The sequence below is a fragment of the Pollicipes pollicipes genome, unplaced genomic scaffold (assembly GCF_011947565.3).
Source record: "Pollicipes pollicipes isolate AB1234 unplaced genomic scaffold, Ppol_2.1 Scaffold_5724;HRSCAF=6776_pilon_pilon_pilon, whole genome shotgun sequence".
NCBI lineage: Eukaryota > Metazoa > Arthropoda > Thecostraca > Pollicipedomorpha > Pollicipedidae > Pollicipes > Pollicipes pollicipes.
This window is the reverse complement of record NW_023596746.1, coordinates 12,905,996-12,923,172: the sequence shown is the minus strand read 5'-3', so window position 1 is coordinate 12,923,172 and position 17,177 is coordinate 12,905,996.

The following is a 17,177-nucleotide window of genomic DNA, read 5'->3' as shown; positions in this document are numbered from 1 at the left end:
AGCTATCGTGAGATCAACTCTGCCTGAGTTTTATAGTCAGTCAACTTAGAAATCATGTGTAAAATGACTGCATGAAATACGCCGCGGTGACTCGTCATTTTACAGTGGTCCAGTGGAATTGATATAGATCTGAAGCTTTCGAAAGGCTGGGCCGAAGCTATTGTCAGAATTACATAGGTCGTTAAGTGCATTTGCAAGGAACATTATTCGCATAAATAAGACAGTAGTATTAGCCTTATTTCTCGGAGAAAAACAGGAGTCTGGAGATATACATACGTTGATATTTCGGCAACATGCCTTTATCCAAAAGAAAAGGGGAATATTCTTCTGCTCTTCAGTTCGATCAAGACATGTTGCTGAAATATCAACGCATCTATATATTCATCCTCCTGGTTTTTCTCCGAGGAATAGTGCTATTACTACCGTTTCATCTTTCTTCAGGATATTTATCTGGGCTGTACAGATCTCTGTGCATCCCAAAAATTATTAAGGACTTCGTAAATATAGATCGAAATCGGTCAGCAATATGCATCAACATTACCAAACAATGTTTGATAATTTTTAACATTCAGTCTGCATTGTTTAGTGCTACAAATTGAGTAGTGCAGTTTTGGGCATGAGCGCTTAGCAGCAAAAGCCTCGATGCCAGGCGTTGCAGTCCCCGTAGGTCACGCCGTGTTGGCCTCGTGGGTAGCACTGTGTTGTGGCCAACGGGTGTACGAAAATGATGACGCATTGGAAAGGAGTACTTTCTAGCGCCTTAGCTCATGCCACCGTATATTCAAAAGGTAGCCGTGCGCGTACTTCAGCTGTGCGATTTTACAGCGATAAATTTAACGGATTCGCCTTTACAGCACCTCGAAGAAGTGTTGAAATATTGTGACAGAGCTGGATGAATAAAGGGGATCTCTAATTATCGTGTTGAAGATTTTAATCTGTCAAGAGGTCAGCCTTAAAGTTGCAAAAAATACGTCCAGCCCGTTCTTTGACCGGTTCGGATCTATTTTTAAGACATTAGGAAGTATTATTCTACGACGGTCGTCGCCGCTCGAACGGCAACGTTCGCCTGGTGTCACTTGCAGTGGCAATACCGTTCGGTTTTACGAAACTTTAACCCAGGCCATCGCTGTCCCTACTTACAATATTGCGAGCACGTAGGCTTAAACATTTTGATAAGTTGTTTCACTAGTCTGTCCTGCAAACAATAAACGTTCTCAAGCAAACATGGGATGGACTCGTTCGTTTTTAATTCATTTGGGCCCATTCTTTTCAACACTAATAAGACCCCGTAATTCCAGGAAAGAAGCCCCTTGATTACTATACTAGGGCACCTCATTGTTCCTGGTTATGGGTTGAAGGGCCATTTTGTCCAACAGTGGAGTATTTCCGGCTGCTATGATGGCGGCACGTGGGGGATCTCCTGGCCGATCCGGAGACATCATATTACGTTTGTCCCCGCCCTGATACGGGAGACCTTCTTACCCGCGTAGGCCTCAGTTGACCCCGGATCGACGCAGAAACTTTTGCTGACACAACAACTAGCCCACCGTTGGGTATTGGGGCCCTCGATTGGCGCAGAACCCTTCCATTGCCTCAGCGCAAACAATCATCATAAGCTCCCATGTTTCCATTCATTGTCCGAGAGCTCAGACCAGCGCGAGAACCCTTCTGTCACTCGGGATCCCGTTCCCGTTCCTGTTCCTGTTGATCGAACCTCCCTCTGGCCGAACCGCGGTCCTTGTTGACACTGATTGTCCCTTTGGGCCCTGCGGGCCTCAGAACGATACAGGAGCACTGATTGCTGTTGGGAGCCCGACACGGGTGGCGATTATAATTTTTTTGTGAGGCCCTGCCCCCCCCCCCCCCCAGGCTGGCTAAGCCCTATCCTAATGTTTTTGGCTGGAATACTACAAAAGCGTAGGTGAAGTCTCACCACCACATCCAAACAAAATTTTCAAAAATTGTATGCGGCGTCGCCATGGTGGATGCAGCAGCTAATGTAGTCCTCGCAACTACGAATTTTTTTCCTAAAAAGGTGAATGGAAAAAAAAGAAAAAATGGGCGACTGAACGTAATGAGGGCTAATCCCTCTTAATGCCTGACGTGTTTTTGCCCGTCAAGCGTAATCCCAGGCGTGACTTCCTTGTGATCAGGAAATTTGAAACGAACATAAAACTATCCCTCAAAGCACGTTTTTCCGTGAAAAAGTAGTTTAGTTTTGGCCCTTGTCTGCCTTTAATATGTGACCGAAGTTGGATGGAATTAGTGGCAATCATAACTTCAATCGGATACTAGTCCAAGAAATTGTTTCAAAGATGCATATTTTCGTGTAACATTCCGTTGTCGCATGAGATTGAACGATTTCCCAGGATATGCCTTTGCTGACAGTCATAGCCTGACTTTGACCTGCCATAGGTCAGCGACCTGACCATGCATATCTAGCTTTCTATACCTAAAGATTTGTTGCTCGACTTCCTACAACTACGCAGAGTTTGGCGCGGTGTAGCTTCACAAATACTTTATCGTTCATGCAGTCAGATGTTTACCTCCACGAAGAAAAGTATGCTTATCTTACATGGCTGTACACAGAGGCGTAGTTTCCCGAAATGAGTTCGGAGTCTGAACAGTGAAAAATGACCCAACCCGCCTCTAAAATATACCAAAAAATAGATATCTGCCAGGATTTTGCCGAATTTCTTCCCAGAGTTAGTAGGGGCTGTTTTTTTTTTGCTGTTTAGCCCTTCCCCAAGTTGGGGAAGGGCTAAAGATCCCCGACTGAAAAGAAACTGCACCCCTGCCTGTGCACTTGCCAACGCTATGAACGGCTTTGCCACGCCGGTCGGAAATTATTCTAGAAGGCCTTCGGAGGAAGGGGAGGGGGCAAATTAACTCCTGCCCTAGCGCGTACAAAATAGGCAAGCATGTGCCGATCCCATTACTAGCATACACAGTTCTCACAACACAGTCGCAGTAATCGTGTTCTCATGGTTTTTCACGTGCCATTTTATGCCTTTCATTATCGTAGTTCGCTTTTAGCCTAAATTACACGTACGTATTGGCCAACGCAGCTTCTTTATGTCATTCCAAAAAGTGTAGTTGAAAAATGCTCAGCGGCGCCAAACTGAGATCAGATTTACACGCACAGCCCATATGTCACAGAAAATCTTACCTTTAATAAGGTACCACTGTTTTCAGGGGAAAGGGGCGATGTGACCTAAACCAAGAGCAAAATAAAACTGAAGAAGGTTGTGTAATTTGTCTGCAAGGCTTGGCCTCCAAACTTATGGCGGGACCCATTACTGTAGTCGAATGTTGACCTCACAGAAACGCAGGCTTCTGGTATTTTCTGGTAGCTTTGCGGATACGCGATACATAGAACTTTACGCGCAAGGGTCATAAGACACGCGGGGTTTGTGAGGTTTAAGTGAAAAGCTCTGGAGTACGGGGACGACCTAAGTCCTCCATGGCTATACCCATTCCGTCCACCACAACCAAATACATGCCGTCCTTCATGGTCGCTACAAACGTGTGCCTTCGGCACCCTAAGGCGGCCACCACTTGCTGATCAGAAGAGGCGCATGGTTCCTATGCTGGCTCCCTAGATCCACTCCTGAATGATTACTATACTGGTGAAATCAAAGACTTTTTATAAATCATGCAAAAATGAAAACCATGTATTACTTGTCTATTACCATTAAAACCATGTTTTACTATTACTTACCCTCAAGTGGGCTAAATCCAGTGACAAAAACTGGGGAGAAGAAGGTTGCCAAGCCATGGTTCGCCCCCCCCAAAAAAAAAGCAAAAATTGACACCCCTGGGCCCCGACCAATGTAAATCGCGGGTCCGGCCGCATCTCTGCTTGGGCAATGGGCCCCCAAAGCTCAGACCGACACTGAGCCGACTGCTCGGAGCTGATGATATCTGGCTGAAACAGAGTTTGTCTCTGTCTGTCCCTCTGTCTGTCTCTGTCATGCTCTGCTCTGTCTCGGGGGTCTCCAATCGGTGCACAAGGCCTGCTAGCTGACATTTGAGAACAAGGCCCTACGGGCGGGGATCCTTAACGTGCCCCACAGTCAGCCCTTTGGCCGTCAAGCCTTCCAATCGGACGCCTGATCTTTGGTCTCAGGTGACCGTTCGGCCCCTCTTCGGGTCCGCTCAAACACCGCTCCTGGCCGGCTCAGGCCACTTACCACCACACGACCCCTGTTAGGCACTGTGGTCCCCGACCGACACAGCAGTCCCCCACTGTGTCCGAACCCGGAGCCTTGCAAATCGCGGGCCCCGGCCTCGCTCCTGCTTGGGGAATGGGTCTCAACAGCCCGGGGGGCATGAAATCGACTGTCTGCCTGCGTGTTAAGGTCACGCAGAATGGGATAGATAACCCTGGTCCGAGGATCCTGATAGAAGCCCTCTGACTGACGTTTCAGATCACAGCGCTACGGGTGTTGGACTGGGCCCCGAGTCCAATCGGCCCTTGATCTTTGTTCCCCAGGGGCCCCCCGGCCTCTCTTCAGACTTTGTCAAGCAAAGCTCGTGACAGACTGGGGGCCACAAGGCGAGGCATGACCCTCCTGTTGTGCACTGTGAGCCCTGACCGACACAGTGGCCCCAACCACTGTTTCAGGGACCCAGACCAATGCAAGTCGTGGCTCCCAGTCTTCCTCCTGCTTGGGAAATGGGTCTCCAGGGCTCAGATTGACAGGACGCCATCTGTTCGGTGCTCATCGTCTTAAGCCGACTTAGATACCCGCATGGTCTCAAGGGAACCTTAAGCGATGCAAGAGAACTTCTGACGGATATTTCAGGTCATAGCCCTATGGGCCGCGATCCTTGATGCGACATACAGCCAGTCCTTCGGGTCTTTATGCCCTTCCATCGGGCCTTTGATAATCGGTTCCGTTGGGACATCCGGGCCCCTCTTCGGGTAATATGGAATACTGCTTTTAGTCGCGTCGGAGCCCCTTGTAAGCACAGGGCCCTCTGTTAGGCGCCGTGGGTCCCTGACAGATACAGCGGCCAGACCAGTGTAAATGCCCTGTCCCGGCTTTGTAGCTGATTGAAAAGTGCGTCCTCAGGCCCACACTGATGCGGAGCGGACTGTGCGGTACTGATGTTGCCTGACCGACATATAGACCCATATCGGCTCAGGGTATCCCTGATGGGTGCAAAGGGCCTTAACCGTCATTTAAGGGTCCGTCTCTGCAGACCGGGCCCCTGAATAAGACTCCGACGAGCCCTTCGTGCCCTTAAATCCCTCAATCGAGCCCTTGATCGTCGGACCGCGGTGGGCTCTCTAGGCTCTTCGGGCCACTTCAAACACTGCTTCTGCCGATCTGAGGTGGCTTTCCAGCAGAGGGCCCCTATTAGGCGCCGTTAGGCCCCGATCACTGTACATCGCTGGTTCCGGCTTTGTCTCTGCTTGGAAAATGGGCCCTCAGGCTCATGCCTCCACGGAGCCGACTGTACGTTACTGGCGGTACCTGACCGACATATAGGCCCTTAACGACTAAGGGCCACTAATCAGCGCGCAGGGCGCTCTGGCTGGCATTGGAGTGCCCGGCCCTGAGGGCGGGTCCTCTGAATAGAATACAACCTCTGGCCGGCCTTTCGGATTCTTAAATGTAGGTCTGAAGGGACCCTTCGGGCCCCTCGGAACATGGGGGGGGGGGCAGGACATGTGCCCCCTGTGTCCCCTTTGCCTGCGCTACTGGCTGATGTGGATGTAAATACTGCGTTTTCAGCCTTTCAATGTACACAGTTCTGTAGTCCATTATCTGCGACGAGCACAGTAGTTTCTTTCCTCATGATTTGTAATTTATAACTCTTTTGCACCCAAAAACCAACAAAAAGTTTCAATGATGCGATGAAGTAACTGCCAAATCATTGTTGTGGCTAAAGACGGGCCGCTATAAGCCTGCTGCTGTAGTACAGTAGTTTCTCTCCTCATGCCTTGCAATTTATAAGTCTTTTGCACCCAAAAAACAAAAAAAAGTTTCATTGATGCGATGAACTAATTGCCAAATCATTGTCATTTTCCTGGTAAACGACAGGCCACTATAAGCCTGCTGTAGCCCCCTTGTTTAACCATGAGATTAAGTTGAGCCACTGCGCTGGTAGCAGACTTGTGTTCACTTTAAGCTGAGTCGTGAATTGGCTCATGAGCCAATCGTTTTGGGGTGAGCCGTGAGCTACGTCGCCCCGTAAGGAAAGAAGAAAAATGCCCGTTTGAGCCATGAGCTGAATCACGTTCTTCGTAAATGTCATGGGCTGAATCGTGAGCCAGTTAGTTCTAATAATGCTGTGCCACTCAATCATATGGTTAGATTTAGCTTCGAAACATGAGGAAACACATCACACCGGGACAAATTAACAGACCATTTTGAAGTGCTAACATGAACAACATGTTATTAATATGTTGCGGTATTAATATGTTGTTAATTAATATGTATAATATGTAATATGCGGTATTAATATGTTGTGTTGCAAAATCCGTACAATGTTTGTTACTATAAGTTTCAAGCAGAAAGTTAATGATGCTTATCCTGATCTAAAGTTTGTCAAATTTCATTCAGGTGCAAGAGGATATTACATGGTACAGCTTTCTTGTATTACCAAATCTTATGCTAAAATCGATCAAAGTTTGTCTGCTGCCTATAAAATCGAATGGCTGATCATCATTTGCATTGTCCATGGCCAAAGAAGAATAAAAAAACCTATCTATATTTGACACTCATTCACCAGGTGAACTACTGCAAGCATGCTATTGCTGCGGCTATATGAAATTAACAGCGATTGTGGCAAGATTGTCTCATATGCCAACAAATCGCTATTTGCAATAACTGCAATCCGATGCTGAATTGTTTACATATAATCGCCGATGGCGTGGCTAGTACTGGCTGTTGGAAATGTGGCTACCTGTGTGTGAATGCACTTGGCTGGCAATTGGCAGATGTGAACGGCCAACTGTCAGGTTTAGACTACATTGTATGCTGTATAATTCATGAGTAGCAGGTAGTGATGCCTTTGAGCAGATTTAGCAGCGAGGGCATTAGCTATAAAAGGGTAGGCAGGAAGTTAGACCAGATCGAGGACGAAAAGAATTTAGCGGATATAATTTCTCATGATTCAAAGGCTGAAAAAACAGCGTGAGGATGCTAGGAGGAAGGCAGTTCGCATGCTGGGACTTATGACCAGGGATGTCCATTACTTGACAATGAATGTTGCCAAAAAAGAAATGTTCTCAGCTTCTGTCAGACCACACCTGGAATATTGTACACAGGCTTGGTTCCCATGCTTCTAAGAAATATAAGTAGGTTGGAAAGAGTACAGCAAATGCAGCTAGGATGATAAATGGCGACTTAGAGTGTCAGGTTAGGCTTAGGGTCTTGGATTTGTATTTGCTGGAATATTATAGACTGAAAAGGGATAGAGATATTCAAGATCATAAAAGAGATAGGCAAGTTAGATCTACATGGAGCACTGGCAATTGGGCTGAGGCCTAGAGAAAGCAAGTTTTATTTAGCAAACGGTAGGAGTTAACCTATGCAGAAATGTCATTTGGTCAAAGAGTAATGAACCTTTGGAATGGGCTGTCAAACGAAGTAGTAGGAAGGTCCTCTTTAGCTACATTTTAAAACCGTTTGGACAAATCTTATTGGTCTAAAGATTCTATTTATAGCTAAATTTATGCAGGTCACTTCGTAATATTAGCTTCGAGGATGTGTACCGAACCTGAGGTAGACCAGCCTCGTTGAGCCCGTGTGGTCTTTGGTGGCCAAATGTTTTTATGTCTTCGTGCCTTTATGTCTAATGGGTCTAGGACGCAGGTGCTAGGAGGAATGCGCTTCCTAGGGCTGAAACTTAAGAGAGGTGGTTGGGAATAGGTTTAGGAAAAGTATTATTTGCTGCACTGGATTTGCTAGGCTCAAGCTGAAATCTTGCTACTCGGCTATTTGTGCTATATATATATATATATATATATATATATATATATATATATATTTCTCTGTATGTGTGTGTGTGCGTGCGTGCGTGTGTGCGTGCGTGCGTGTGTGCGTGCGTGCGTGCGTGCGTGCGTGCGCGCGTGTGAATGAGCCATAAGGCAACGAGACGGAAATGAATGCATCGTCGATTTTGCATGCCGCACGGGTCATGAGCTAAATGATACAACGCAAGCGGTTAGGCTGAACTGGGATAGATAACAAATTAATGATGAAAAAATGATGAATCAAAAATTCAATGGGCTCACAGGCCGAGGCTCCTTCATGAGACTCCGACTAGCTCTTCGTGCCCTCAGGCCCTCAAATCGCGCCCTTGCTGGTCGGTCTTCATAGGTCTTCGGGTCCTTTGGGCCTCCTGGAACACTTTCTCTGACCGACTCAGGACCCTTGCCAACAAAGGGTCCTCTGTTAGGAGCTGTGTGGTCCTGACAGACTCTGTGGCCTCGGACAATGTAAATCGCTGGTTCCGACTTCGTCCCTGCTTGGGACATTGGCCCTCAGGCCCTTACCGACACAGAGCTAACTGTGCGTTACTGGTGATGTCTAAACGACATATAGGCCCTTATCGACTCTCGGACCCTTATCGGCGCGTAGGGACCTCTGTTTGGTATTAGAGTGTCTGGCCCCGTGGGCCAGGGCCCCTGAATACGACCTCTGGCTGGCCTTTCGGGCCCATAATCGTCTGTCCGGAGGCGCTCGAACGGCCCCTCGGGACCCATCCATACATGTGGCCCAGTTGCACAAAATCGACCTGCGCACATTTGTGCAATGCGCTATGCTGGCATTGTATCTGGCAAAGCAAAATTAACAAAAGCAAAATAAACACAATAGTTGAATTATTTTTAGGCTGCTCATGAGTGCGAGTGTGAATAAATAAGGTGGCGATAACGACGGCAAGAGCGATTAGTGAGTGGGTTGATGTGGACAAAGCTGAAGCTGAAGTGGAGCCAAATATCTTCGTTCAAACTGCACGATGCTTCTATCCACCATGGCTGCAGAGGTAGGCATGCAGTGCCATATTCGCGTGTTGATTAGGTATGAATGTTAGCAATAGATATGAACGGTTGTTACTATTACAGCGCGCGGCGTAAGCGTTTCCTGAACAATGAGTTGGTCATAAGTTTGCGTCGCTAAACCAGTTTATATGTCATTATTGTATATCCACCTTGTAAAAGCGGTCTTGGACGAAGCAAGTATCAAAGTTAATAATCCTTCCCAAAGCCAACATTCCCGCGAACAGGGTCTCTACGCTAAGCGCGTAGAAGAGAAATAAAAGTCATAGCGCAACGTTTCGTTAGTTCTACGTGAGAATAGTTTGATGTGTCTTTCTACCTTAATAGAAGGTTTTAAGCTCTCATACCTTTTATGACGCAACTATGTTGGCGACTTTGCGTAATGAGGATATAACATAACACACAAATCAAACTAAGAAGAATTGTTCATTACGAGGGGTAAACAGAGAGTCCATCAAAATTTCTCCCGCCAAGACGGTTATTTGAAATAAAATTTATGAGCTTTTCAGATGAAGTTCCAGCAAACTGCTAATACCGACCCAATGAAACAAATGTGACATGACGATGCGCAAAAAGTGCAAAAAAGGTGGGATGCTGCCTTTAAATACAAAGGGTTCATGTCGTAGAGTGATTAAATTCTATCACCTAACGTGTGATGGGGAACTGTTTTTATCAAACTGCACAAAACTGATATGCGATGATAGGCCTCCTGATCGGCGCGCCTTCCCTACCCTTCGGTGCATAAACAGGCCGAGTGATGCATAGACTGGAGTCAGATGAAAAAGCGCAGCTGGAATTTCTACAAACTTTGTAACTGTATTACGCGGAAGGCGCGGATTGACGCGTCGGCGCATTGTCCACAGGCACCGGGAGGGAACTGGGTGGGGTGGGAGCCGCCCCGGGCGTCGCTCGGCGCTTCACCGCCGGACGCTTCACTAGCGCTGCCACGCGCGGACGGAGAGACGGTCGCGTCGCTCGTCACAGCGCTGGCCTGGCCGACACGGTCGGGGTCGGCCGGCTCTATCTGTGCCGCGGTCTACACCGCACCGCGCTCGAACACTCCTGTAGCGGTGGGTGCTCATAGGGGCTATGCCCTAGGGTAGCTGGCTTGCGACTGGCGTGGGCTGTGGTGAGCTGTATTTGCTCTCGCAGCCCACGCAATGTATGCGATTTTCCATCCAACAAAGCAACCCTCATTGCTCATCTATCCATCCGCCCCACTCGCCACTTCTTTGCAGAATTGTCTTCCCTGGTGCTGCGCTCTCTGGCCTCTCTCGCCAATCTGCTGATTTTTCCCACTCATTGGTTGCCACGGCGTCCGCGTCTCCTTCAGTGTAGGCTGTTCCGGACCGAACAGACCCTCTTCCGACCCGTACCGTAGTCTCGCCGCCCGAGCCGTGATATCCAAATACTATTCTTGGTAAATCACACAAGAATTGCGTTTGGACAATCAAAGCTTGGAGGGGCTTGATGACTGCCGCTTCCGTTGCACTATTGCTGACGAAATGCAAGAGAGGAACGTAAAATTTACCTGAACGTGCCATATACCTGCACAAACGTTTCGCGTCTGGGGAATTGCTTCGTTCAGTCGCTAAACAAGCCATGCGATGTCCAACACTGCATGCGCTGAACTATGACTAAGTTCTCGGTTGCGGCAAACATCTCCGTGCGCACTAATCAGTCAGGAGTCTGATCCACTGGCGGACAAGCTTGCGCCTGGTCGGGTGAAGAGGGCAGCTCCAAGCGCATGCCCCACCTACACCATGGCGCCATCCGGAGGCGCCTCCGGCCCGCGCCGCTCGGCAGCCGCCGGAAGGAGGCGCCGTGGGTGCGCCGGAAGTGGCCAGGCCCAGCAGCGCGTCTGCATCGCGCGCGTCGGCCGCCGCCATTGTCGGCCGCCGGCCGGCGCCCCCGGTCGCCGGCCGAGCCAGATTAGTCTCACTACCACGATCGCATCACTTTCTGGGGCCGCTGGCGCCGATGCAGAGCGGAGGGGCAGCGGTCAGCTGAGCTCCTCCTGCTGCCTGGCGTGCTGGTGGATCGTGGGAGACTGGAAGACACGCAGTCTAAAACAGGCACACGTGGTCACAAGCGGAACCTATCGGCCTTTGGCCAGTGATAGGTCTGAAGAACGAAATGATGAAGTGACAGGGGAAATCAAAGCAAGGTTGAATGTTATTGGTCTGGACGTTTGGGCTTTCTTAGTGGTTCACACCCCGTCAAACCATATAACATAATTACCACGTGATAAAGCGATGCGCTTTTCGCTGATAGTTATGCAGTGCACCGTCGAACAATCCAGACGCGTGGTTGCATCAAAATAATTGTTTGTGGGTGTGGGAGGGGTAGCTGAACAGGAATAATCGCCAAACCTTTTCCAAAAGACATCTCAGAGCCGGTTACTCATGAAGTCTGGCATTTTTCTCAAAGCTATGAGTTGGAGCCCTCCCATTGTGATTTTAAATTACACCGCGGAAGCGGACTTTTATCAGAGCGCACCTCATCGGTGCTATTTACAACACCGCCATCGATTTTAATGAACATGTATATATATATATATATATATATATATATATATATATATATGACTTAACAGTACAATTTTTAAAGGCAAGTTCCTTTAAGCATGCGCGTGCATGCAAGTCAAGTTTTACCCAAGCTTGCACTTCAAAAATTGCCGACGGTTTTCTTTATACGCGTGCCCACTAGCGGTGTACATCATTGCAGTCATGCCATTGTGATTTGTTTGCGACGACTTCATTATCCACGGCTCACTTCGACGCGTTCCTCGCAGGGAACGTAGCCAGAATTTTGCTGGGGTGGTCGGCGAGAGGAGGGAGATTTAAAATATTCTCCGAGATCCTGCAAATTCAGAACGAACACCTGTAAAATTACCCAACACCCAGTGTAAATTTCTGGGACCTGGGTCGCACGGCACCCGTTCCCACCGCGTGGACACGTCCATATCCCTCGCAATATTTACATTTACGCTACACAGCACTAAGTTTTTGGCTATATCCAAAACTTTTTCTATGATAAGCTGTTAAGTGCTGTTCTGTTTTGCATTCATTGCTGCCAGTCGTTAAAGGCATGTTTACCCTCTGTAATTGGCCATATTTTGATGTCTATGGTTTGCATTAGGGGGTAGTTGACCGCTCCGTCAGTTGCCATTGAGCTCTTGATACGATGGCGTTCTGGAGGCGATGGGGGTGCGCTGCTGCTCCTTCCACTTCCTGCTCTCTTTCAGCAGCCGAGCGGCGGCTGTCAAGCAACCCTTTCTTACAGTGCACTGCAGCAAGGTTTGCTGCCATTATCGCTACGTCTGTGCATTTCTGTTTTCCGAAAAGACACACATTTATCCGGAGTTGATTTTTCGGTCGTCTGATTACATGCCTGAACAAAGGCGGTCAGGTAAATGGCAGTAAGCCTTTTGCGTTTCTGCAGCTACATTAAATTTATGCTTTGTTTCGAAGTGACCCAAACTGTTTACTGGCAATGCAATCGCCGGATAACGTGGCATTATTTACGATTTTTCCCAGCACTGGTTAAAAGTGACCGGCTTGCTTTTATGCGTTCAGCCAGTAAACTTCCTTCGTGGCAAAACTGGGGTGTTTTTGTTACGAATTCCCTTTCTAACATATTTCGCAAATGTCCTACAGTGAAAGAATGATTTTTGTTGACTCGTGGCAACATATATCTCCGTTCGGTGACCGACCCTTGCCTCTGCCAGTAAGTAAGGCTAAAAGTGTTTCCACAGCCTAGTGATCGCAAAAGAAAGAGCATGTTCACTCACATTTTCTTATGCATGAGTGAGTTTCTTGGGAGTGTTCTCCGCTTACAAAAAAAAAACAACTTTAGTCAACTGTCCTGATGAATATTGGGCAACACTTTCTTCACTTATATGAGCACCCCCTTTCACATGCTGTATGCTTGTATGTATGTATTATGTATTATGTATGCTTGCATGTATTATGTATTATGTATGCTTGCTATATGTATGCTATATGTATTATGTATGCTTGCAAAGGACTGCGATGAAGTATTCTGCTGTCATCGTGGCACATCTTCTTCGCTCTCTACGAATGAACGAACGCAGGCTGAATGGGCTGCCCCTGGCAGCCGCCTCAAACACAGCATACGCACATTCTGACGTTTTGGTTTTACAAAAGTATGCGGCGAGGACTGAGCGATCGGGCAGTAGCATTTCGACGTCGCTCAAATGCCGCCTATTAGGCGACGTTGATGTTTGAACAGGATATTCCATAGCATAATGCTGAAATGGGTGGTAGACAAAGAAAATGAATCGGTGCACGCGATGATGTAAATTTCAGCCTACCTGTGGCGACGGTTTTGACGGCAGCGTGTTGCATTCGGCGCCGTTTTTCCAACTACCGATATTTCCGGGTTGTACAACGATCACTGGCGCAACCGTGTGTTGCACAGTTTTGTGTCAGGCACGTCCAATGTAAGCGATACGTCGGTCGACGCTTTCAAGTTGAATTCACGCCTCCAGCGACTCGGGCTGCAAGTTTGGCATAAGACACAAAAAGTTATGGAAAAGAGGAAATCCGTTTGGACCGCTTTCGTGCATGTGACACGCGACACCTGTTATTACAAACGTGACACTTCGCGATTTGACGTTTACCGTCCTAGTAAGCAGTGTCAATTTCATGCCGCTACGACCCCTCATTGCCGACATGTGGTCACGGTTTTCATTGGCTGCTTACCCGTTTCCCAAGGGTCATATTTCCAGGCGCTCCCCATACAAAGCTGACAGGCTTTCTAACGGCCCTTATGGTACCCGCCACGCCCGAACCCTGGACTGCACCACCTCGCAAACTGCATGTGAAAAGCCGTATCGTGCGTATGTGCATGATGTGCGAAGCTCAGTCCGTGTCGTGCACTGTATGGTGGTCACATTGCCGCCCGGAGACCACGGCGCAATCCAGATTAGAAATTGGGCATCGAGAGGTGTATTTGGCATCGAATCTTAGGAGGCGCGAACATCCATGTTGGAGCGGTAAACTCCAATTCGGCGTCCATCGCATTAAAAGCGAGCAAAGCCATGGTCACGTTGTGCCAGACTGGACGCGCTTTGAACGCATCCAAGGAACTACTCAGCAATCCTACGTTCCTAACCGCTCGAATAATACACCCGGAAAACAACTGGCCATTTGTTTGTGGACGACGTGGTTCGGCTATACCTCAACCCATATCGCCACGCTTCCAGGCGCAACTTTCTCACCGTGACATGGCGCACGTAGCTTTATTCCGAACTGTCAGTATTATTACCAAACACTACATTCTTTCACTGCCGGCTAAGGTAATCGTGAATGCTTAACAGCGACTCGGGTGGGGAGAGGGCAATTTGATCCCCCGAGGGTTTTCCGGAATTGTTGCCGAACGGCGCTGCGCAGACGCACCAAATGTGATATAGCAGCAGGCAATTTAAAAAACCGATCGTTGAAATAAATAAAAAATTAAATGCACCGTGTAAGGTCGCTGATCTCAGGGCCAGTTCCGAATGTCAGACTTAAGTCAAAACCAACCTGCTGTATTACTGTATGGTTTGCTGTACGGGGTAGTTTCTGGCGCTCATTTCGAATTTCTCAGAAACAGGAACCGCATTATGCATCTCCCATTTACTTCCAGGTCGTGACCCAGGAGCATGAAACTTTGATCTAAGTGAGGTCACGCAAAGGCAAACACACCCTGTGAGTGTGTTGTATCTAGCCCTCTCGGTCCCTGAGATCTCGGGGGGAGGGGTCAAACTGACCCCCACTCAAGTGAAGGGTATCCAACCGGTCACCCGGGCGCGTGTTCACACTTTTGATAAAGCTATAAAAGCACACACATCAATTTTCCTGGTACTTCGTACGTAGGTATGCGCTGTCCTTTGGCATGTGCTTGTAAACAATGAAACGCTTGTCAAATATCATGAAACATGATAATTTCCATCAAGCAGACAGTGATATTATCACGTGAAGTGCGTTGGCTATGAAAATGCCAACCATCATATATGGACCGCTCCGATAGTTGACGATCAATCCTGACGTTTTCACCAGCCAAATCGCCCAACCGCGTGGGGGAGGCAAGAGGCAAGCGCGGTTCGCCAGCTGAGGATGACTCTGAGAGGGGACGCGAACCGAAGGAGGGGAGGACGTGATGGGGGGGGGGGGGGACTGTCTCTTGGCCGTAATTGTCCGGACGCCATGAGGGGCTTCGGTCGTGCCAGCAGCCAACGCCGCGGCAGAGGACGCGATCTATCTGGCAGTCGGCCAGAGCGGACGGGGGGCGGCCGCCAGCAGCGGACGGGGGCCCGGAGGACAGCCGGGCTGACCGGGACACCACGCTCTGGTCACGGCCAGCCGGCTGGGTCTGCCCCCCCCCCCATCAACCGGAAGCGCGCAACACGACCTGATGTCCCCATTTCTGGCTCTTGCTGGGCAGGCGCTGTCATGGAAGGGCAACATGAACCACCACACCGCACTGGAGTACTACTGGAATTGGCCGCTCACCGCAGCCGCTTGTCAGCTCAAACCCAGCAAGGCTCTGTCACCGGGCCTCATCCTCTCCGCCCTCTGCGCAGCAACCAGCAATGGCTGATATACACAGACAATCAGCGTCAGGATGGCACCGATACGGACTGAAAGCGGGACTTCAGTTCGTGGCCGGCTGGACTCGGGCTGCACTGCACTGCGACCAGCGCTGCACCGATACGGGTTGAGAGCGGTACTTCAGTTAGTGGCCGGCTCGACTCGGGCTGGTCCGTGAGAGAGGCTGTGGGGACACGTCCTTCTTCCGAGGGCGCAGCCCTCCCTGAGAAAATGCTGTGCACATACCTGACTTCACAGCAAGAGCAGGTAGGGAAAGGACAGGGCAGAGACGACGACCGACAGCCAAGCACCGACCCTATCGGATCCTGGGTCCGCGGGCTGGCTGGCTGGCTGGACACATCGGGCGTCATCCCCGCCCGTGCCAAGAGCGTGACCACACCAGTCACCTCAATTAGCCAGATTAATCCGTCTACCCGCCGGGCCCGCAGACTCGGGCCGACCGGCAAGGGCTATTGGCCGGCCGGCTGCTACACGAATATGTCCGTAGCGTGTGGCCGGCGACACGACCGTCGTCCGAATGAAACACGCCCCGTACTGCGGAAGGCTGCCGCCGGTGATTGGACGGACCGCCAGCCCCGAGGGGAGGGGATCCGCAGGCGCCGGCCAGGGGCGGAGGGCCGGGGCGGGGGGGGGGGGGGGGGGGGGAGGCGGCAGAGCGCCGAAGTGAGACACATGGCCGCGACAGTGCGGGCCGGTGGTCACGTCGACACCGCTTCTAAGGGTACGGTTTTGCGCGCGTTTATTGTCGAGCGACGGTTGATTAATGTGTAACAGGCGTAGTGGCAGCCGTACCAACTAACGCTAGATTGTCTGGTCATTTTGGCACTTTCAGGTTTCAGGTTTCATGTTCAATCCAACGCCTTCTCAAAACTTACCTCATATCAAGCCTGATCACACCATCTCGAGGGTAAATTCAACAAGCCCATCTCATCTTAGTTGGTGTTCTACATTTGTGAACTGCGCTAGCCATTTTGAAGATCATTTGGTGCAGTTTGCAGTCCTGTCTTTCTTGAGGCCTAGCACTCTCTAGTTTCTGAGCTAAACGCCCTCGAAAATGTGCAGACTATTCCATGCAGACCATTTTAATTCCAGGCATGTAGGACTCCGCCAATTCGGGTATGCAGGAGGCCAAAGCATCGCCATTCAAATCCTGCCACCGCATAGTCATGGCCGGCTGGATGCCGGAGGTCAAATACTCAGCGCTAAAAAGAATGTAATTGTCGATCCGTTCAGATCTGGCGTTTGTGAGCACCATTTTCAGATACAGGGACGTCAACTGGCACTCAATCAATGCTGAATAAGCTGTACAAGTTTCCATCATGAATCGCGTTTTGTGCTACATAAGATACGCAATTAGACATAGCTGCTTATTATTGCGGAAATAAATTTGTAATCGAATAACCTAAGAATAACGCCATAACCAAGCGTGTGAATGCAAGTAAAGATCTTAAACACTCTTATTAGCATGCAAAAACACGAAAAGAAAGGGCCAAAACACAAGCACATGATAATGTTTGCCTCAGCAAACACTTCCAGCACCTCAA